Source organism: Bactrocera dorsalis, chromosome 2 (assembly GCF_023373825.1).
Source record: "Bactrocera dorsalis isolate Fly_Bdor chromosome 2, ASM2337382v1, whole genome shotgun sequence".
Taxonomy (NCBI): Eukaryota; Metazoa; Arthropoda; class Insecta; order Diptera; family Tephritidae; genus Bactrocera; species Bactrocera dorsalis.
Genome location: NC_064304.1, coordinates 93955076 through 93978613, shown reverse-complemented (window position 1 = coordinate 93978613; position 23538 = coordinate 93955076). Strand labels below are relative to the sequence as shown.

At 40.0% G+C, this 23538-nt stretch overlaps 1 protein-coding gene across 1 annotated transcript in view; it reads left to right on the top strand.

The window, feature by feature from the left end:
* Positions 1-23538, top strand: part of LOC105230877 (protein tramtrack, beta isoform) — a 50108-nt gene that overhangs the window by 2797 nt on the left and 23773 nt on the right. The gene's annotated exons all lie outside the window — the stretch shown is intronic.

Below are 23538 nucleotides of genomic sequence, written 5' to 3'. Positions count from 1 at the left end.
ATTATTGGTTGCGCACATGTATGTATTTTGAAGAATAAGGGTGTATACATTTCCTTGAGAAGCTCAATGTAGACTAGCATTGCATGACATTAATATGACAGATATAAAGAACACATGCCCGGTAGATAAAAGCGGGTAATACGGGAAATAAAGACAATTTTTAAGATTTCTTTAACATTCATACATACATACATATGTATATGCATACATATGTACATCTACCTATGGCAGTCTTAAACTATCAGTATGTCCCTAGAATTCTACAGCATACTTTTTAAAAAGGATATGCACAAAGTCCGCTCTGGCCTTTTATATTATGTTTGTGTTGTCTTAATAAATAAAAATAAGCGTCGGAAACCCTATCGCTCTGACGAGTTGAAGTGAGTTAGATTACGACGAACTAAGACGATCCTTAATACTTTTGTGTATCCATAATACATACATATATTACTTCGAGACTAGACCTCGTATATATGTATATGTCAAATCGTTTCAGTCAGTTTCCGCTTTAGGTAGCATTTTTTTCTTTACACAGAAAAAATGGCTTTGCCACCTGTTGCGAAAAGTTTCATAAAATCACTGACATATTCAAACTATAATTTGCCTTCAGGTAAAAAATATAAATCGCCGACTAAGTATTATTTTAGTTTTTACTTTAGTTGCATTTTCTTGGAACATTTTTTTTTTCTTACTGCCCCACGTTTAACCCACTTCTCATCGCGCTGCGTAGGGTTCACAACAAATAAAAAAGTTAACAAGAAAAAAAACGGAAACAAACACGACAAATAATAATTAATAATAACAAACTGGTTTAGTAGCCAATTTGCTGAATTTATGATTGCAAAAATACAAAAACAAAAAAAGTGTTGTTAGATAAAGATTTGCATATTTCTTGTAGCCTTTTTAATGCTTTGTTGTTATGGCGCGTATTTTTGGGCTTCAATTTGCCTCGGACTATTGCCATATTCAATTAAATTCAAGCATGAATCCAGATTTAGAAAAAATAAAAATTTCATTTTTTAAATTTTGCAAAGACTTATTGCTGTTATTTATCTAATCAATTTTATTGTTTACTGAAAACTTCCGATTAGATAGCAACTCTGCAAAAAATATGTTAAATTTGATCTTTCCTTAATCGCTTCTCTTGAAATTTTTGCAATTCTGTATGTATAAATATACATATTTTTCATCTAACATGTGCCAACTATTCAAGCCTTAGAACCCACTGTTATGAAGAAGTTAAAAAATAAATGTTAACTACGCTATAACTAATGAATAATACAATCTTATGCCAGATAATAGCAGCGGAAGGCTACCCGCTATCTTCACTCATCGATTACGTCATCGAATTCGAGAATCGCACGACAACTTCAAACCATTAATTACGTTTATCTTGAAGATAGCTTGCTTAGAAACCTCGCATAACGGTAATACTGCTCACACGTTTTGTGCCTTGTGCTCTGAAGTAGATGTGGTTAAAAATCAATAAACATTGTCGATCGCTTTGCTCACTTGATGAAGAGCGATCGTGAGCATAAACACATTAGCACTTGTACAAACTGCTAGGAAAAAGTATGAGCGAAATTGCAACATACACAAATATATGTATATGTACTTATGTACTTAGAAAACAACCAGCCATGTGCGGGAGCCACTCATTAATAAAAATGGACTATAAGAGAGCAGAGCGCGCCCATGGCAATTATAATTCATTCACGCTCTTCGTTGTGTTCCTCTTGAAAATACATACATACATATTTTCGTCGTATTAGATGTTAGTTAAGCTTTTTATTCAAGCATACTTCTATACTAAGTAGCAACGTTATAATTGTGAGTGAGAAATAAACAATTACCAAATAACATGCCTACCTTTTTGTTGACAAAAACAAACCTAAATGAAATACGATGCAAATTACAGAATGGCAACTGAAAAGCAACAAAACAATAAAAGAAAAGAAAACAATCAGTTTTGTGAATGAGTAATTGAATATAAAACTTTTTGAGTAACGACGAAAACTTCATGTAGTATACTAGATTATCAAATTAACCCATTAACTATATTAGGCTGGACCAACGATTCGAACTTGACTCGGTATACTTTTATTAAAAAACCGACTGATCTTTAGTTCTTAAAAGCCAGATAAAAGGTCAAGAATAAACTTAAATTAATGCAGTTTTAAGACAATGTTTTAGGATGAAAATTTACATCATATTTTTATGATTTATTGAAGCTATTTAAATATTCAACATGTCTATATCAATTTATGGACGTCATAATTGTCCTGTCAGAGGATAATGGAAAAATCTGAATCTGCAGGCACAGTACAAAATGTTCTCGTGCGTTGGGCATCTCTGTGACGTCTTTGTGGCGATTTTTTCTAAAAGATCTTGGCCTACATCCTTACAAGATCAAATTGACGCAAGAACTGAAGCCGCTTGACCACCTGCATCGTCGTATGCTCGTGAATAGGACTGAGCAACAATTTGAAAATGAGCCGGATTTTCATCGAAAAATCATCTTCAGCGATTAGGCTCATTTCTGATTGACTTTGTCAATAAGCAAAATATGCGTTATTGGTTAGTCAGCAATCCACACGTACTCCTTGAGTCACCCTTGCATCCCGAAAAAATTACGGTTTGCTTTGCTTTGCACATCACTGCGAATGGTCCCGAATATTTTTGGCCCGAATTGGTTGATATGGACTTGGACAATATGTGGTTCCAACAGGATCGCACCACAGCCAAACAGTGAAAGTAACAATCGATTTATTGAAAACCAAGTTTGGTGAACGTGTTATCTCACGTATCGGCACAATCAATTGGTAGCCTCGGTCTTGCGATTTGACGGCGATAGACTATTTCCTGTGAGGCTACATCAAGTCTATGGTCTGCCTGCCAGTCTGCCAACAAGCCAGCGACGATTGATGAACTTCGTATGAAGATCGAACGTGAAATTGAAGCAGTATCGGCCGATGTCTGCTTGAAAATCATCGAAAATTGGATTCAGCAGCTGGACTTCTGCAAGCGTACCCGTGGTGGCCATGCAATCGAGCTCCTCACATAATGACATTAAATGTACTTTCACAGGAATAAAGAATTTTGCTTAAGAAAAAAAAAACTTTTGTAGCGCTCTTATTGAAAAACTCGTTACATACATACAGACATTATACATATGTATGTATGTATGTATGTTCATTTCATCATAAGATGACTCGTACATTTGCTACACTTACAATCCGCAATGCATAAACACATAACAGTACATAGTGAAAGGTATTAACAAAATTTTAATGCCGAAATTCCTTAGCTTTGCGGTAATTTTCAATAATATTTACAATGGTCATTGGCCACTAGCCAAGCATTGGGCTCAATGATTTCAAGAAAAGTTGTGAATTAACTTTTACTGGCTTTCTGATTGACGGACAGACTGGCAAACTGCTAAACTGCGTGTATTGAGCTATCCGTCAGGTGAATAAACATATACATATGTGTACATACTCACTTATGTATATATAGCTGTTCGTGATCAGCAGACGGGAAGTCACAAATACTACAGTGTTTACGCATGCGCACAAACACTTACAAACTCATATTTAAAAGCAGTTAGCTAACTAGCTGACCGATTGCTAGCTGTTAACTGTTCGTCAGCTCGCTTTCTTCACCGAGACACACGACTCCTCTGCGCATGCGCCACATTGTCGTTGGCGCGTGCACTACTCATAATCAGTTGTTAAGAAATTTACATATCCACATACATACATACATGCATGCCTACTACACACATTGAAAGCTCAAATGAAGTCAAGAAACGGTTTTTCAAAACAATAGAGATGTTATTATTTATGTAAGGCAGGGAGGAGTATTCTTGAAAATATGTGAACGAGACAAGTAATTCAAAAAACTTGACTAAGAAAAGTGTGAGTGAAAGCAATTTATATAATACTCGTAGTATACTATTCGATAAAAATATTATTCGATCGCAAACTTTTACCTCCAAATATTTTTTGAAGTTTGGGAGGACAACTTTTTAACATATCTGAGTTTGAAGAACAAACTTTCAATTTTAAACTATAATATGTGAGATTTATTCTATTTTTTTCTAGGTAACCAAATTTGAACCAACACTGAAATGACTTTTCTCTGATTCTGATCTACTTTTCTACGTAATTTCATCCTTTTGTTACGAGATTTGCAATGAAACACTGCGAAAAACTCGTAAAGCAATTAGGTCGGAAAAAAGTATAAATTCTAACTTTTTTTTCTCAATGTCTGATTAGGAGCCATCTCCGTTATGTGCTGATTAACTTAACCAAGACTCCTTTTTTTGGTAAATAACATTTTTTTGAACCAAAACTTAACTGCTAAAATGACATTGAGAACACTGCGCTTAGGCGATTTATCTTCAAGCGTATTTCGAGCTTTCTTTAATATTTTATTCTTACCTTCCTGTTAAACGCACGTCCTAACTTGCATACCCCCACACGCGCTCAGCAAAACTCACCTTTCTTGCAATCAGTCAACTTTCCACACACTCTTACGGAGTGTGCGTGCCATCGTCTACGTCGTCAACATTCTCTACTTTTATCTCTCCTCGCATTTTCTTAACAAAATATAAGTTGGTCAGTGACCTTTTTTGCTTCATTTCTTCACAACAACAGCACAGCGCATACGCTTCTGCCTTCAGCAACGTAGCGGCGCGACGTGTTGTCTCCATATTTTGTGTGCGTTCCACTTTTTATGCATGTGTGTTGTTGCCACCTTGTTGCCTTCCATGCGCTCCACACTACCGGTACTTACTACTAATTTCCTTGCCTGTTTACAATTCTTACATTCATTTCTTTGTTGCTGGGCTATTTTTATATACACAAGTATGTTTGCACAGTTTGGCCTTTTGTAGTAGATTGTGTTTTTGTATGTATATATGCATATTGTTGTTGTTGTTTCTTTGTCGTGATTATAATTCTTGCACTGTGATTTTTGACGAAAGAATTATCTTTTACCCGTTACCCCATTGCGGAATCCTTAAGTGTGCTGTTGTCATCTGCGATCTTTTGAAGAACCGGTGAAAGCGCGAACACACACACATACACAAACGCACGTGAGTGTTGACAGCAAGCAGAACCGCAAATTATGGCCGTCGTCCACAATCGGAATGGTTACAGATTGGCACAATTTGATTACGCGGGTTAAGGACTAGCAATTATGTCCAAAAAAAGAATGTAAGTAACAGTGTGAGGTAATGTGTTTGCGAGCGCTCATTTGGTATATAGCATATGAGTAAGAAAGAAGCTGTCCAAGCTGCGCACCCATTTAGTGGTAAGTGAAGATTCGTTTATGTGATTCTTCAAATCTGAGAAATACTATTTCTGGAGGTCAACAAAACAAGTTCGCCTAATTCCACAATTTTGGCCGTGGCGACGGTGAAGGTATGACCCAATATGTGTGCAGTCATAGCAAAATATGTAATATTTTCTCCTTCGCCAAGCTCTTCTCCAAGTCGAACCGATTTTCGTATTATTCAAAGTACGAGGTTTGACAATTAAGTAATGAGATTGGTTTTATTGCCGCGCTTGTGGTAAACCTGTGATCTTGAAATTCCCTTTCTCTTTTTTCCGGCATCCCTCCCCTCTCCATTGATATATGTACCATAACTCTAGCTTGTTTAGTTCGCCTGCTGCGTCAAGTTGTGTAGACGTCTGTTTGTAGTGCTCGTCACGAAAATGGAAAAACGAAATCAAGCGCAACGCGTCGCGATAAAATTTTGCGCCAGATTGGCCGAAACAGCTTCGGAAACGTACGCTAAAATTGTAAGAGTGTATGGGGATAGTGCCCTTCGTCGTGCCAAAGCTCACAATGGTTGTCTAAGCGCGCCCCCTGCCCGAAAAAAGCTCGCATGAGCAAGTCCAAGGTGAAAACGATGATTATTGCCTTTTTTGATAGCCGTGGAATCGTCCACAAAGAATTCGTTCCACCGGGGAAAACTGTAAATCAAGTACTTGAAAAAAAAAACTGTAATGCCAAGTACTTGAAAGATTGCGAAAACGAGTCAACAGGGTGCGCCCAGACATCGCTCGTAACTGGATCCTTCATCACGACAAGGGATCGCCGTGTTGCAACAGCCGCCTTATTCGCCCGACATGTCACCCTGTGGCTTTTTTGTTGTCTAAAACAAAATCGATTGAGTCGATTACGGACATCCAGGCGGCCGTGACGAGGTACTCGCGGACATCGCAGTTGAAGCGTTCCAGAACTGTTACGAAGCATGGAAAACGCGCTGGAATCGCTGTATAGCTGCCCAAGGATGGCAGAGTTGTAGAATAATTTTCAAATATACGGTTTTTATGGAATCAGTTTCATTACTTAATTGTCATACGTCGTAAGTTCTTCTGGTAAAATCATCTGATTCGACTGCCGCCATTATGTTAGGTTAGGTTAAACAGTACAGTATCTTCTATCGTGTGCCAATAGGAATTTTGCTGCTTTCGCAATAGCAAAGACCTCAGCTTGCAATATACTGCAGTGGTCCGGCAACTTAAATGTTGCCTTAAGCCTAACTCCGGACAACGTCCGGTGTGTTTTACGTGGGTACCTGCTGACGACAACCTTACTCCACGGCGCTCAAAAGCACAGCGGATCAAATCAATGCGTTGATCAGCGCCCTGAGAATGCTAAGCATTTTCAGTACCAATTGGCAGTGTGGAATGGACACACTAACCACCTTGGTCGGGTTCGAGGCCCATCTAAAACCTCTGCCGTGCTTTGGGTCCGGCACCCGGTTGCAATGCAACTCCACATTCAACTGACAAAGTCAGTTCTTCCCGCGATTTGGGTTTCAACCACAACCACCACGATACTCCCCGAGGGGCCAGTCCGCATGAGCAGGTTGGAGTTACCTCCAAGGGCTCCTGCTCCCCGTGGTACCAGAATTAAGTCTCCGGTCAGACTTCGTAGCCGAAACTACTACCAGTTGAGCTTCCATACTGCTCCGGACTGGTGGCCAAAGCCTAACTCCGGACAACGTCCGGTGTGTTTTACGTGGGTACCTGCTGACGACAACCTTACTCCACGGCGCTCAAAAGCACAGCGGATCAAATCAATGCGTTGATCAGCGCCCTGAGAATGCTAAGCATTTTCAGTACCAATTGGCAGTGTGGAATGGACACACTAACCACCTTGGTAGGGTTCGAGGCCCATCTAAAACCTCTGCCGTGCTTTGGGTCCGGCACCCGGTTGCAATGCAACTCCACATTCAACTGACAAAGTCAGTTCTTCCCGCGATTTGGGTTTCAACCACAACCACCACGATACTCCCCGAGGGGCCAGTCCGCATGAGCAGGTTGGAGTTACCTCCAAGGGCTCCTGCTCCCCGTGGTACCAGAATTAAGTCTCCGGTCAGACTTCGTAGCCGAAACTACTACCAGTTGAGCTTCCATACTGCTCCGGACTGGTGGCCAGCAAAGAAGGTGAGGTTGGACCCCACTAACACATAAAATACCCACAACGCAAACACCTAACACTCATACAAAAAACTAAAACCCTAATTTCCAGCTAACCGCCTTCGCCGCTTAAATAACTCACGCGCAAACAACCCTAACTGTTCGGTATTCCGACTAGTGGAGATCACACCACTAACATCTAATCGTCCATCAGTCCAGCTAATCCCCATACCACCCAGATCCCTAATGTCCGAGTACATCGGGCACTCCGCAATTAAATGCGACCAATTCTCCAACTCCGCCCCGCAAAAACACCCTGACGTATCTGATAGGTGCCTCTGATGCAAAAATGCATTCAGAGGCCCATGCCCCGTAAACAAGAAACCCAGACTTAGACAGAATCTAAAATCTGGGTTATCCTCAACGAACCCCACGTCCCGAATGTACTCGTACGTCACTCGGCCGTTAGGACTATTGTCCCAACGTTCTTGCCACCTACACCTAACCCTATCATCTAGGAGCCTCTTGCTCCCTAGATATCCCTCCCTCTCCACATCATCGTCGGAAATCCAATCGTTCCGCAGCAATGACACACTCAAACCCCTTCTTAACCTGAATGCAACAGCTCTCTGTATGACAATCAGGTCAAGAGGGGGTGCACCTAACAAAACCTGCATCGCATCCGTTGAGACGATGCGACATACAGGCAAGCAAGCAAGCATCATACAACGCTGTATTGAGAGGAGTTTTTGAGACCCCATGACAGTCGTGGCTGCCTCCCACCATACAGGGGCTCCATATGTGGCACAGGCCACAAACAAGCCACGATATATGGTGCGGACAGCACGACGTCCGAGACCCCAATCGCTCCTCAAAATACGTCGTATTTTGCCTACGGTTGCCTGCAGTCGCTCCTTCACGCTCGCAAAGTGTGGAGTAAAACACAACCTTTCACTTATGGTCAGCCCCAGATATTTGACTTGCGTCACATATCTGATGCTGACCCCGTTCACACGGACAATCGGTGGACGAGACGGCGACAATCTACCTTTCAGCAGCATTGCCACCGTCTTTTCCATCGATATGTCAACCCCCACACCTAAGCCCCAAGAATTAACGATCTCTAAGAGATCTCCTCCCGCCTGTTCTAAATCCAACCTCGAGCGACCTTCAACCATAAGAAGAAGGTCGTCCGCATACGCGCAACATTTACAGAGTGGCTCGAGCTGCCCAAGCAGAGTGTCCATCATAAGGTTCCAAATATATGGACCACAGATGGAACCCTGCGGGCAGCCTCGAACAACTCCAATCTCCACACTCCCATTCATGCCGACAAGAGAGGCCTTTCTGTCCGAAAAATAACTCCGCCAAAGAGTAATTTCCGGACAGCCAAGCTCCTCCAGCCGTTGCAACACTCGATCCCAGCTTAGGTAGTCAAATGCCCCCTTGAAGTCAACAAATATGCCAAGGACATACTTGTTGACATTCTCCCTAACGACATTCTGAACAAAAAACCACGCATCCTCTATACTGCGTCCTTTCCTGAACCCAAACTGCCTATCCGACCACATACCCCGCGTTAGCTCCTGAAGCCGTTCCACCATGACCCTTTCCAGCACTTTTCCAAGTACTGGAAGGAGACTGATGCCCCGATAAGATCGAGGATCGCTCCTGACCTTATCAGGGGACTTCAGGAGAGGAACAACCCTAGCACTTTTCCACTCGCGTGGAAAGTATCCCTCCCAGACGCACTTATTGTAAATGGCCTCCAGGTATTCCGGAATGAACTTCCATAAGCTTTTACACATTTCTCCGTTCAAACCATCAAAACCTGGGGACCGTTTAGACCTAACCAGGCCAAAGGCGTACCCCAACTCCCCATCATCTAATGGAGGGACAGGCACCTCTTGTGCTTGAGGTACCTGCACCTCCGACCTAGGAAAGAACGCACCTAGCAGAACCCCCGCACACTCTCTCCACGACGATAACAGAGTGTCACCGACGCGAAGAGAGGTGATATCCTCCCTCCTACGACCCCTGCAGATCCTATAGACCTGACCCCAGGGGTCGTTCCTATCCTCTCTTACAAAGCTCCTCCACTCTTCCTCTTTAACTTTTACTAACATTTCTTTATACTCCCTATCCGCACAACTAAATTCGTACCTAAGCTGGGACAGCCTATCAGAATTGGACCGTCGAGCGCGTTGAAACTTTCGCCTCAAACGCCTGACAGTCCTGCTCTTCAAGGTTAGCTCACGCGTCCACCATTTAATTTTACTAATCTTACGACTTTCACACCTCCTAAATACCCTATCATTTACTCCCCAAACTACCCCGTATAGACGAGCAATTTGCTCGTCAACCCCCAACTCCTCAAACTCACTAAGCGGTACATCGGATACCGCTTCCCTAACCAAGAGTCCATATTGGTTCCAGTCAGTACCAGAGGTACGCCATCGCCGCAATGGACTCTCATAAGGTGAGGGAGGAGATCGAGGGGTAACCACATTTGAAAATGCTACGGATTGCGTAATCGACTAGGCTAAGTACTCATCGAAACGTCCTTGCTACTGAGTCATAATAAATAAAAGTTTTTGTAACCAGGTATATATAATATTTTCATGTTGCGCAGCCATTCTTTCATCATACATAACTCCTGGACAGTATATTCTCCGGACAGTATATTCTCGCTCCAACTCCATCCTCCATTTTCGAGCCATCAGTATAGATGTTTAGTGTTGCGCGTAACTAACATACCTTTACGCCGGCCATCTTCCCCTATGCTTAGTTTGAAACTTCTTTCCCAGTTGAAAAGTGGCAATTGTCCATTTTGCTATGCCGCAGGCAAATTCCACTGCAGCCAGTAGTCCTCCCGCCGATTTTGCTACGCAATTTTCAGCGAAGAGGTCTATCGGTGGCAGGTTTAGTACCAGTTCAAGGGCCGTTGGAGTTGGAGTTTTTTCTTAAAGCTCTCGTTATGCACAGCGCAGCGTGTCTCAGAACTGTTTCAATTAATCCTAGCTTATCGACGCTAAATAAACGAAACAGAAAATGCTACGGATTGCGTAATCGACTAGGCTAAGTACTCATCGAAACGTCCTTGCTACTGAGTCATAATAAATAAAAGTTTTTGTAACCAGGTATATATAATATTTTCATGTTGCGCAGCCATTCTTTCATCATACATAACTCCTGGAAGAGTTATCGGTGTAAATGAACCTTTAACAGATTACTATTGCTGGAAACTAAATGCAGTGCCGGTATTCTGCACAGGTTATTGGTTTTTTAATCACACACATACAAATACATGAAGAACCGTATGACCCTAATAGCCGCATGAGCCTAAAAGGATTTGTGCAGCTTTTGCACTTCGTTTTTTTCTGTTCAGTATTGAAGCAATTGGATTTTCTAGTGGAATCAATAGAAACAACAGCTTCGCGGCTTCCTTCTTAAGTACATATATCATGCATATGTATATATTATATGTATGTACATATATGTGTATGTACGGTTGCAGCAAACGCCTTGTTGCACTTAAGCCTTCCGCAGGCAACCGCACCGACGCCATCGTGTGGCATCCACAAGATGATGCACTTAATTCAATTAGCGCTGCATACGTATACGTCAAGGCATGTGGCATGGTTTTGTGAGGCACACAAGCGACTGGCTGCCCAACCGTCAGCGGCAAAGGCCGACAGGCCAAAAAGGCAGAGAATAGTGCAAACAGCTAAAGCTCAATGCCTCAATGAGTGTGCCGTGACCACCGTGCTGGTAGGAATGTCAATATGTGTGGGTGTATTTGTGACTCTATAATAAGCATATGCAAAAATATGTGTATGTATGTATGTTCCGCGTGCAGTGACACGTAAAAGGCATAGAAAAGCAGCAAGAATGGAAATTGCCACTTCCTATTTACAAACTCATAGACAAACATATGTTTGAATGTGCATGTCGACTCAAGGCACGTGTGTATGTGTGTGTGTTATAGTTGCATGCAAAATTCCCTCAGTTGTAGGCCATTCTATGGTCGGATGCGCTGATAAAGGCGACCGCCACAGCACAGGAAAAAGGCTGAATGTAATGTCATTATGTTCTGTTATGTGCGGGCTGAGATAAGTGTGACTTTATTTAACACAAGTGTTTACACACATTGGTATACATATGTACACGCATATATGTAAGTATACATAATGTTCATATCTACCAGAAATATAATTGCACAGAAATATCTAATTTTTGCACATGCGTACATGTATCTTGTATAAATAAAGCGGGCCGATTATTTTTTATTAAATCGCGAATGCGGGAAATGTTTTACTGATCATGCTGGACAACATTGCCTAAGAGACAATGGGTCTAAAACCCATTTCGAGCCAGCGAATTTGAAGGCGATCTTGTGAATTCCAGAAAACAGTGACCGTCAACATTCCGAACGATAGGACAGTTTTCTCCTTCTTTCAAGCTGGATCGTTGGATCAAGTTCACAATTTCGACTCTTATAGTCTCAAGTGTGTATCAGTATATCCATAGGTCCAAACGGCAAATACTGATGTGACGTGGACACCCAGACTCCCTGATTTCTGCAATGAACATAAGCAAAACTCGGTGTACCGGCAGCTTTCCCAGTCCCAGTCCAGTATTGTATTGAAGACGTCACGGAAGTCATTCTCCGGAATAGCCTTGAGAGCCGAGGTGCATGCTGCTTGGATCCCCTCTGTCGGCTCAAAATGATTGCCTTTCATCGGCCTTTTCAGGCAAGAAAACAAAAAAGCCCGTGGAGGCCACATCTCAGCTATAGGGCGGCTGCGGAAGCGTTGGGATGCCGGCATTGGTTACGTAGCTGTTTACAACTTCCAATCGGAGTCTTTTGAAGACTTCCACGTAAAACTTGGCGATGACGGTTTGTCCAGGAAGAAAAAAATCATGTGGACGATGCCTTTGGTGTCAAAAAAGACAATGAGCATTGTTTTCACTTTCGATTTGTTGATTCATCAGCGACCTCTTCCCGGCCCTCCAAAAAAGCCTGGTGCCACCGAAACCCACCACTTCTTGCTAAAGCAACATCTGAGTAAGCCTGCTTGATCATATTAAACATCTCTGTCGCAGATTTACCGAGTTTCTCTGCTCTAACGAACGCTGCATTTTCGGCTTGCATCACTTACAGAAAAGCGTCGCGCGGAAATGTTTGTCCTGGTACTCGGAGACAACTGACCAGCTGCTCGTTCATTAAAATATGTAAGACGAATTTATTGGTTAATTGTTAAAGGTTCTTGGGTGTGGCAATTTATTTTATTTATTGTTTTTTGACTGTAAAGCCACGATAAATAGTAAAGGAATCTAGATCAATCGTCTAGCAAATATTAGAATACTTATACAACTCGCAGAGGAATGATTGTCGAACATTTCGAATCAAATCCATATATCTTTACGTACAACTCTCACCAAATTTGCCTGTCATAAACACAAACAACACAACCTATGCCCGCCCTGCAACAAGGCAGAAGGAAAAAGCCAACGAAAAAGGCAACAACAACAATCGCTTGCGTTTATTTGCTTGCCCACAATTAATCCTCCCAAAGAGGATTTCTATTTGCTTTTTTGCACGCGGCACCAATAAGCTAATTGTATGTAAATTGACTAAGCGGAAAAAGCACACGAGTGCAGGGACAACAACAACCACAACAACATAGCATACGAGCGACGATAACAACAGCCTTTCGAAAGCATACACACGCATGCATACAATGTATGTAGAAGACAACAAGAATGCCAGCAGCTAGCGAATGTTACGAAAATTTATACAACTACAAATCCGCGCACACACTACCATGCTTATTTATGCATACATAGATATGTATACACATGCACGCAACACTCATGAATAAATAGCGTTCAAGGAGAATGCAGGAAAGTCACCTCGAAATAAATTTTCTACTGTACAGAAAGGCAAATAACAACAACAATGAGGGGGGCAAAACAAAAAAATTTAAAAAAAGAGAAAAAGCTCCAATGAAGGCATCAAAATATCTATATAAGTATGTGCATATGTTCAACGAAGAGAAGGCGCAAACAGGCGCTGTCACAGGCCGACCGTCGCCTGGTGAAGAGGACGAAGTGGTTATGCTGGTGAAAGTGGCGAACGTGATGAAGCGAAGAGAGGAGCGTGGGAGGCGAATTGGGGAGGTTTGTGACTTTTCGATTATAGCTATGCGGGCGGGTAATGGCGATAAGCACTGTAAGTATAGAAAATTGTGCGAAAAGGAGGACATCGTATGAACTGAAAATGGCGATGAATTTGTACGAAGAGATCGCAGGAAATACATATGTATATAGCTTCGTATTCTCTGCAAGGCAACAGCGCGAGCAAGCATTTCTCGTTTCATTAGCGAACTGCTGTTACATTAAACTTATTAAGAAAGAAGCTGGCGGATTAGGGAATGAAATTCTACAGAAACATATGAATGCATTACGTGCCTTACTTTCAGATTTGTTGAAGAGGATACATTGAATGTGATGTATGCGTCAGTTATTGATTTATCGCACTTTAAGTATTTTTTAACGGTACCGTTATGTGGGGAGTAAACAGGGTTATTATCCGATTTCATAAATTTTCTCACTGTCGGTAGGAATTCTTATAATATTTGGTCAATTTGGTTGTTATAGCCTATGTGGTTTAAGTGATATATACATTAAACTTATTAGAGATCGGAACCAAGCCTACTTTTTCAAAATTTTTTTCCCACAGTGCTTAGAGCTCGTAATTTTTCTTTGCCAGGGAACGCGCATACCAAGTTTCATCAAAATATCTAAATTATTGCTTAATTTACAGCTTGCAGGGACAGACCTACAGTCACCCGAATTTCAACTCGTCTCGTCATCTTGATCATTTATACATAAACATACGTATACATATATACATACATACATATAACCCCATATCTATTTTGTTTACTTTTAGGGGATACATTCAACCGTTAGGTGAACACAATTATTATACGCTGTAGCAGTTCAAATCTTCTAATCTAAAAAAAATTATAATTAGAAATATGTATATAAAATTTTCTTATTCTAAAAAAACCATGCACTATTTTTTTCAATACATTTTTTACAATTTATTTCATAATATTCAAATTTAAATTGAAAACCAAATTAGTAACGAATAAATATTGCGCCCACTGTGCCAAACAGAAGGAGTGTATCACAGAAAGGCACTCACTTTTGATATACATACATACATATACGACACATACGTTCACATGCCTTAAGTGAAACGGGAGAGGATTTGCGCCCCATCAATGAAATGGGTGGTATTGGCAATCAAGAGAAAAGCTTGTATAGGTCTCTCTCGGCACGATCCTCGCTCGGTTGGCGAACGCGCCTGGCAATCGTCGTTCACTTTATTGCTTGCAATTCCTTATTCGTGCTGTGCACTCGAGTAGTCACATGGTTTCTCAAGCAGTTCCAAAAGAAGGAAAGGCAAGTCAATAAAGATACAGTTATTGTGAGAGAAGCAAAAAAAAGAAGAATGGGTGGGGTGACTGGATATGCAATAAAGATCCGCGTTCGCTGTTTCTGCATCAGACGATTGTTTGAAGAGCAGGAAGCATTAAGTTGAGTATGTGCACTTATGTAAGTACATATATACATACATACATATGTATGTATGCATGTACGCGAGTGTGTGTGCGGTTAAGTGTGGATGTACTGCTGATATATTATATATACGGAATTTCAACGTTCACTCGAGTATCATTCAACAGGATGATGTCGATTGCGCGCTGAGGAAGTCAGAATGTGAATGTAAATGCGAACAGCTGTGCCGACGAGAGGAATTTCAAATAAACTTTGTGGATGTTGTATGCGTGCGTATAAATATAGAAGGTGTAGGCGCAGAATGTGATGATTGTGAGATGCGTACGTACATACAAAAGCAAATATGAATGCGTTGTTTGTTATGCTCAGCTAGAGGATTGTCGATCGGTGTTAGTTGTTCGTCCGTTGTCTGCACGGATCTAGGTCATCGCTTAAAAATAAAAATATTGTATATGTATGATTTTACACATACATATGTATATGCATACATATGTATAGATCGCATTTAAATTCATGTATGTAAAGTAGTCACAAGTCCAATTCTATAAGGAGCCACCATTGATTGTTTGTTGAGATTAAATTCATCTTAATTATTTAAATGAGTTTCCTGTGACGCGTGGGGCGTTTCCTTTATATATATATACATATACATAAATTTAATTACTAAAGAACTCATTTACTTTTTAGTTAGTCTTTGAAATTAAGTAGAGGACACATGATGCCTGCTTGTTGTCTGAAACACGCTCCTTTACTTGTACTGTGTCTACAGTTACAAACTAGTACTCAGTTGTAACAGATCCAAAAGTTAACAAGATATGAATGTGAAAATTATCCAGTGACCGTATTACTTTTCTATTTGCTGCTATAATGCTGCTTCAGCGAAGCTTTCTATAAAGAATGTAAAATTTCAGAGGCAATATACACATGTACATGAATGCCTTGAGAGAGTAGGTAGTTGGCATGAATTTTTAAAATATCTCATGTAAGCGTAAATTATGTCCAACTTTCTTAGTACACCCTCAAGGTATTCACCCAAAAACTTTACTTCCCAACCACCGTTTCTAAATCAACCAATAGGAAACCAAGTAATTCGGCAAATCAGTAACAACCACCCCAAAAAGCCTTACGATATAAAGCAACTGCGAAATATGGGAAATATACATAAGAAATATGCAAACTACACTGAGCTTCAGAGACATACCTACATATGTATGTATGTATGTAAGTAGCAGTGCCAATCAAAACCAGACAACACGCGATTGCGCTGTAAAGCTGGAACTTAGGAAGTACATACTACGTATGTGTGTTTGTCCTGAATTAAGCATTTACCTTGCCTGAACCGCACTTCATTAACGTCTCGTAAAATCTTATTAATTTTCATCACCAGACTAATAGTTCAGAAACTTTTCACAATAAGACATTGCAGCACACATACACTTATTAACAGTTACGTACGATACATATGATATTTACTGTGATCATAACAACCCCATATATAGTTGCGCTCTAAATTGTTTTTTCCAATTGATAAATTCAATTAGATCAAAGTTCATTTTATTTCGAAAAAATGCATTTAATTGACATTTTTTATAAATAATTCGAAATGACTTTTAAGGCTGTGGGCACTAAATAGTTTATTCATATAGGGAATTTTGACTCAAAATCTAATTTGACCCGGACTGGTCTATTTAAACTGCGCGCGAAAACAATTTAATAAACATATTTTTTCCTATATGGATTAAGTTTTTTTTAAGTTCATGCGAAGTTTGGTCTAAAAACATACATACATACATACATATGTATATCAATTAGTGTTTGGCAACTGTTTGTTTAGCACGCGAAAGGTTTATCTGGCGAATTTGGCAACGATTTGGTTTCAATCCAATCACGGCTACGGAATCGTTGTTGTTGAAGAAGTGCTTAGCGAAGACTTAAATGTATCAGTCCGGGTCAAATTCGATCTTTACCATATCTACATACATACATAGATATTCTATAGAAGAATTATTTTGTATACACTGGTGACCTTAATGGATTACATGGATTTCACGGCTGAAAAAAATATTGTCGTATTGAACTCTAAAACATCTGTAGAATATTGTGCAAAATTCTCAAATAAATCCGGTAATAGTTTTAGAGATATACATAGCTTTAAAATGTTGCGTGCTCGAAGTCAGCTGGATAGTCACTTTTTTAAATTTAAACACGTTTTTCTCAAAACTGTGTTTTCATGGTGGGTTTTCAAGATTTCTCGCAAACTTTTTCTTCTTTACTGGCGTAGACACCGCCTCCGCGATTGTAGCGAACTTTTCAGTCAATTTTAACGTAATTTTACAAGGTTTTGAACGGACGATTCAATTACAACCATTAAACAAAAAATTAATAAAAAAAAAAACAAAACGTCGAGTAATTTTCACCAAAATTGGCATTTTTTTTTATCAAAATGTCTGTTTTTCTGTCAACGACGAAATGACGAAATCCTTAAAAGACTATTTTTAAGTTTACATACTTACACAAAGAGAAAAAAGACGTGTGAAAAATTGTGGGGCGATTTCTCAAAATCTGAGAGACTGAGTATTACAAACATCTTGGCAAACTTAATATACTCTGCTCAGGGTACAAAAAGGATTTAAGAATAAAGGGAAGAAACCTTTTTTCGGACATACATTTCATTTCTATTAAACCCCTTCTTTATTAATGCAAAAACAAAAAAGGTTTTATTAAATTATCGTGTTAAATAGTTGAATAATTGAACCAAAGAAACATATTCCTTTAATAAAATTCTTTCCACACATTTATAAAAAAATTTTTATATGCTTATAAAAATATTGAAGAACACAAAGCCTGGAAATATGTATGTATGCCAAAAGCTAAAACAAAGTTATAAATAAACAGGCATAAAACGGCAGCGCTGAAAGTCGGTAAATACTAGAAATATTAGAAATAGATGCCTCGCTCACTGCAGAAGGCAGAAAGCATGAAGGAAGAACGCAATAAAAACAACAAACGACTACGTTGTATGTTTGTACATATGGATGGATACATATTACATATGTACATATGGTTGTATGAATACAAAAAGAAGCAAACAGGTTGAACGAAAAAACAGAACCCAGCCTTGTTGTCGATACGACTACGCTCAAAGCGTCAAAGTTTTGCTATTGTTATTATTGCCTTTTTCTAAGTACGTACATATGGACATATGTATGTATGTATGTTTGGTTGGCTGATCCAACGAATGCCACACCGCCAGCCTGGCAACGCCAGACATGAAAGCACACAAGCACGCACAACCTAAGCACACACACATGTGTTCAGATACCTCGTCGGTTATGATGGAAAAAAGCTACAAAGCCATAGTTCAATACCAGAAATAGAAATGAAATTAGAAAAATATTTCAAACCATACATGAATGTGTGCGAGTGTGTGTGTGTGTGTGTGGATTTCCTATGAGCAGTTAGAAAAACAGGCGAAGCTGTCCAGCCAACCGAGGCGATGCTATGTGCTGCGGGCTGTACCCTCGGCAGTTGCGTAGATACCCTTTAGCCCCACCTAACCATATAAAGCATAGAATATGGCATAAAACTACAGCAACTTACATGCATACACACCTACACATGTATGTGTGTATGTATGCATTGGTACACGTGAATTGAACATAGATACTAATTGAAAACAAGGCTGGAGCGAGGCGCTGCTCAGGCGAACTTTGCCTTACAGTGCGCCTACGTACAGATGGATACATAGATACATATACATGTAGGTGTTTGTTCATAAGCGTGCATACATACATACATGTCTATATGTACTTACCCTCATTTATACAAACATATATATAAAGGGTGATTTTTTAAGAGCTTGATAACTTTTTTTTAAAAAAAAACGCATAAGATTTGCAAAATCTCATCGGTTCTTTATTTGAAACGTTAGATTGGTTCATGACATTTACTTTTTGAAGATAATTTCATTTAAATGTTGACCGCGGCTGCGTCTTAGGTGGTCCATTCGGAAAGTCCAATTTTGGGCAACTTTTTCGAGCATTTCGGCCGGAATAGCCCGAATTTCTTCGGAAATGTTGTCTTCCAAAGCTGGAATAGTTGCTGGCTTATTTCTGTAGACTTTAGACTTGACGTAGCCCCACAAAAAATAGTCTAAAGGCGTTAAATCGCATGATCTTGGTGGCCAACTTACGGGTCCATTTCTTGAGATGAATTGTTGTCCGAAGTTTTCCCTCAAAATGGCCATAGAATCGCGAGCTGTGTGGCATGTAGCGCCATCTTGTTGAAACCACATGTCAACCAAGTTCAGTTCTTCCATTTTTGGCAACAAAAAGTTTGTTAGCATCGAACGATAGCGATCGCCATTCACCGTAACGTTGCGTCCAACAGCATCTTTGAAAAAATACGGTCCAATGATTCCACCAGCGTACAAACCACACCAAACAGTGCATTTTTCGGGATGCATGGGCAGTTCTTGAACGGCTTCTGGTTGCTCTTCACCCCAAATGCGGCAATTTTGCTTATTTACGTAGCCATTCAACCAGAAATGAGCCTCATCGCTGAACAAAATTTGTCGATTTCGAACATTTCGAACCGAACACTGATTTTGGTAATAAAATTCAATGATTTGCAAGCGTTGCTCGTTAGTAAGTCTATTCATGATGAAATGTCAAAGCATACTGAGCATCTTTCTCTTTGACACCATGTCTGAAATCCCACGTGATCTGTCAAATACTAATGCATGAAAATCCTAACCTCAAAAAAATCACCCGTTACATTTATGTATGTATGTTTACATGCCATATTTTAATCCAAATGTGGCTATCCAATATCCGTTCAGACACGAAAATTATCTAAGATGAAGTCATCTTGTTATTCACTTTGACATTTGTGTGTAAATATGTATGAAAAGCTAAGTTGTTAGTGGCAATGCTAACTCATTCAAGACCTAATCATAGGTCCTTCAATTACTTATGCCAAATATTAATCGGAGAAAAACTCAAAATATTTATACTTAACTAAAAAAGCTTTTAAAAGCTTTTATGGATTGAATGGAGATGCTGGGTTTTGGATGTGAGAGTCGAACACAACAAGATCGAAAATTGCAACAAACAGATATCCGCATGAATACATTATATACAGTAGTATGATTTATGCTTCAACTTTTGCAAAATCCTTTTAATATTATCTCTGTTATGAATGTTAAAAGATTAATTCCAACTATAGTGATTGAGAGAAATTTAACTACAAAATAAGTGAGCTTTACCTTGTTTCTTTTAATACTATCCCCAAATACCATTTTTCTAAGCTTACACTATTCTTTAACTTCCTTTAGAATTGTTATAGACACATTTGATCTCACGATAACCAATTCAGTTCTGTATTGGTTAATATAAATTAAATTGTTTTCATTTCCAAGCAAAGCTATCAACTTTTGCCTACTTCATATTACCGGTAAAAGTACTATATTTCGTCACTTCCTGCATTCACTTCCCTCTTTCTATAAAAAGTAATAAATACACTATGTATATTTGTTGGATATTTCCTTGCACCCCCTTCGCCCTTACACACAGCCATACATACATATGCACATATGTATGTACAAAGATCACTATTTTCTAATTATCACAGGCACACATACACACTCGCACGCGCTCATCCAGCGATCGTGACAATCTCTGAAACGGAAAGCAAGGCGCATTCGAAAATGTATACCCGCCAGGCAAATTATTCAATATTTGGCGTGTACATACATACATACATACATATGTAACTAATGTGAAAACTTTGCTTACAACAGGGGCTTGATTGACTGCTGGGGATTGGTCTGGCCTACAACCGTGTCCATATAAGCGCTTGCACCAGCACAAAGTACTGCTGGGGATCTGGTACCGGCTACAGCCATCACTCGCTGTATGTACAAATATATGTATGTAGTGAGTGGTAGTGCATACCATCACATGTTTATTTGTGTATGTGAAATGTTGTTATAATTTTTGTTGGCGGTGCTATTGCCGTTGCCGCCACTTTGTTGCTTTGAGCGCCTCTATTACACTCTCCGCTCGTTAAATCGCGTAGTCACTGAGTCGTATCGTGAATTCCGTGCTGTCGGCCCAGCCTGTGCAATCTCGCACGCCAGCCTGCCTGCTTGCCTGCCTTGTTGACTAGCTGGCTGGCTAGTTGTTAGTTTGGCATGCCGCCTGCCTCTTTACCACTCAGCCCACGTTACACCGTTGTGCCGATCTAGCAATCCAGCTCTAGCTATCTACCGATCTGCCTGTTTGCCTTGCCCTATTGCGTGCTGTTTTTCGAGTCTGTTTTTCGCCTCACATTCCACTCTTGCATCTTCTCAATTACTTCCTCTCGTCCGTTGGTTAGACCAATACTAATGTGCATACACAAGTATACATACAGATATCTACGAACGCCTGTTTTTATCAACATTCATAACAAATACTAGTGCAAGCAACAAGCATGGGGCGGGGGGAGCCACGAAAGCTAAACGAATGTGACAAACGAATTGAGTTGTGTCGTCGGCAAACGCATTGGTTTCGTCTCAGTCGCCGTTGCTGTTGCTGCCGTCACAAAGTTCCTAGGCACCGGGGCGATCGTCCGTATTTATCGTTGTCGTCGTTGTTGTCCCTCGTAAGCTAGAGAATAGAAGGAAAGTATCAGCACATGACTTTGCCTATGCTGTGTGTGCACGTGTGTATGTACATACTTATTTATATGGCGGTGTGTGTATGACAGTCCAAACATCTAATACGCCTGGCTGTGCCGCTCCAATAGCCCTCGTCTTCCTCAAGCTTTCACGATCCAGCTAATGTGTCTGTTTATGCGAGTATATGTGACTGGCTCTCGTTTGTTACGACATTCATCCTCCACGAGAAACTATTTACATACTTATATATTTTCACACATATTTATGTAGAAATGTATACATACATATGTATGTATGTTATGTGCTTGCAAGTGTGTAAGTTCGCCTTGAGTGCCTTGCATGAGGCAACACTTTGCAGTCCACGGCGAATGCAGAATACAATAGACGAACGATAGACGAATAGATAGATTCATAGATGCCAACGCTGTATGCCGGCACGAAAAGGTAAACCAAAACCGTAATGACTGTAGTATGATGGCCATGTGAGACTGACAATAGCAAAAGCAGCAACTATAAGTGAGAAATATCTTCAAAACAACAATGTCATTAGTACCTGACGGATATTAGATACTTGTGACTAACCACATGCTCAAACTCATACACACACAGATACATATTCCACGCTTATACATATGTAGGTGTATTAATGAGCACTTGAATGTTCCAGCTTATACTTTGCCTTCAGTCGAAGCTTTTTCTGGCTCAAATACGCCTGTTGATCGCTGCCTACGTGTAAAGGAATTTTTCCTCATAAATAGTTGAAGCAACACAAACACACACACACACTCAATGCATTTCAACATACGAGTACAATAACATGAGACACAAGCGCCCCAATAATAGTCCAACCTTTAGAGTAGACAAGAGCAAAAGGCATTGCAAACATAAGTATGTATGCTCACGCTCCCGCCAAGCAAGCGATGTTTCTCCCCCAAAACTTTACACTCAGCAGTAATGAGCGCCGCGGAGAGCGTAATTTTCGCACTCTCATGATCCACCAGCGCATTTGAGCCACAAAAGGCTGAGCGTCGATAAGTCAACTAGCTTTTTGGGGTACCGTTTTATTTGTTGACGTTTATATACGTATGTATATACAGGTGTATATCTGTTTCTTAAGGCCATTAGAAAAGGAAGCGGGGAAGCTAAAATAAAATACAAACTGATGTAGGCAGCAAGCCTTAAAAGCGAGGGCATTAGAAAATTACTTCAAAGATCTAAATATGTACATACATATGTATGTAGCTGAGAATAGAAGCTTTCAAGTTTCGTTTGAGTAAATGTCGATCTTAACTTATTTATGTATGTACACATATATATATGTATGTATGTGTGTTTTAAGTTACTATAGAAGTAATCCAAGATATTATAGGCCTACCAAATGAATTTATATACAAACCAGATTCAAGGCACTCTTTGAACATAATTTTGAGATCATTGCAACAACAGCTATATTTTAGTATGAAAGTAATAGAAAAGTTACTTCGACTTAAGCTTCAAATGGTATAATTTTGGAGTTGTTGAAGCTGTTTTGGAACATTGTAAAGAAGCCACAGCCGGACAATTTCCGCCTGCTGAAACCGAATTTGGTTATTTAGACTTAATTTTTCACCACCGTTTTGCTTTAAAATATAAATGGTGGCCGTCATTCATCGCCACAGCATCACACCTGCACGACCTTGTTGTATAGTAAGTAACAAATTTTCTTTGCTGAACACTGCACCCGGCTTTTTCCACAGGATTTCCATTTTTTGATCCCTACGTTAAAAAAAACTTACCATTCGGTAAAACCATTATCCAAAACTCTGGAAGCAGAATTATACAATTATTTGCCAAAGTGGGGCTTTTTTT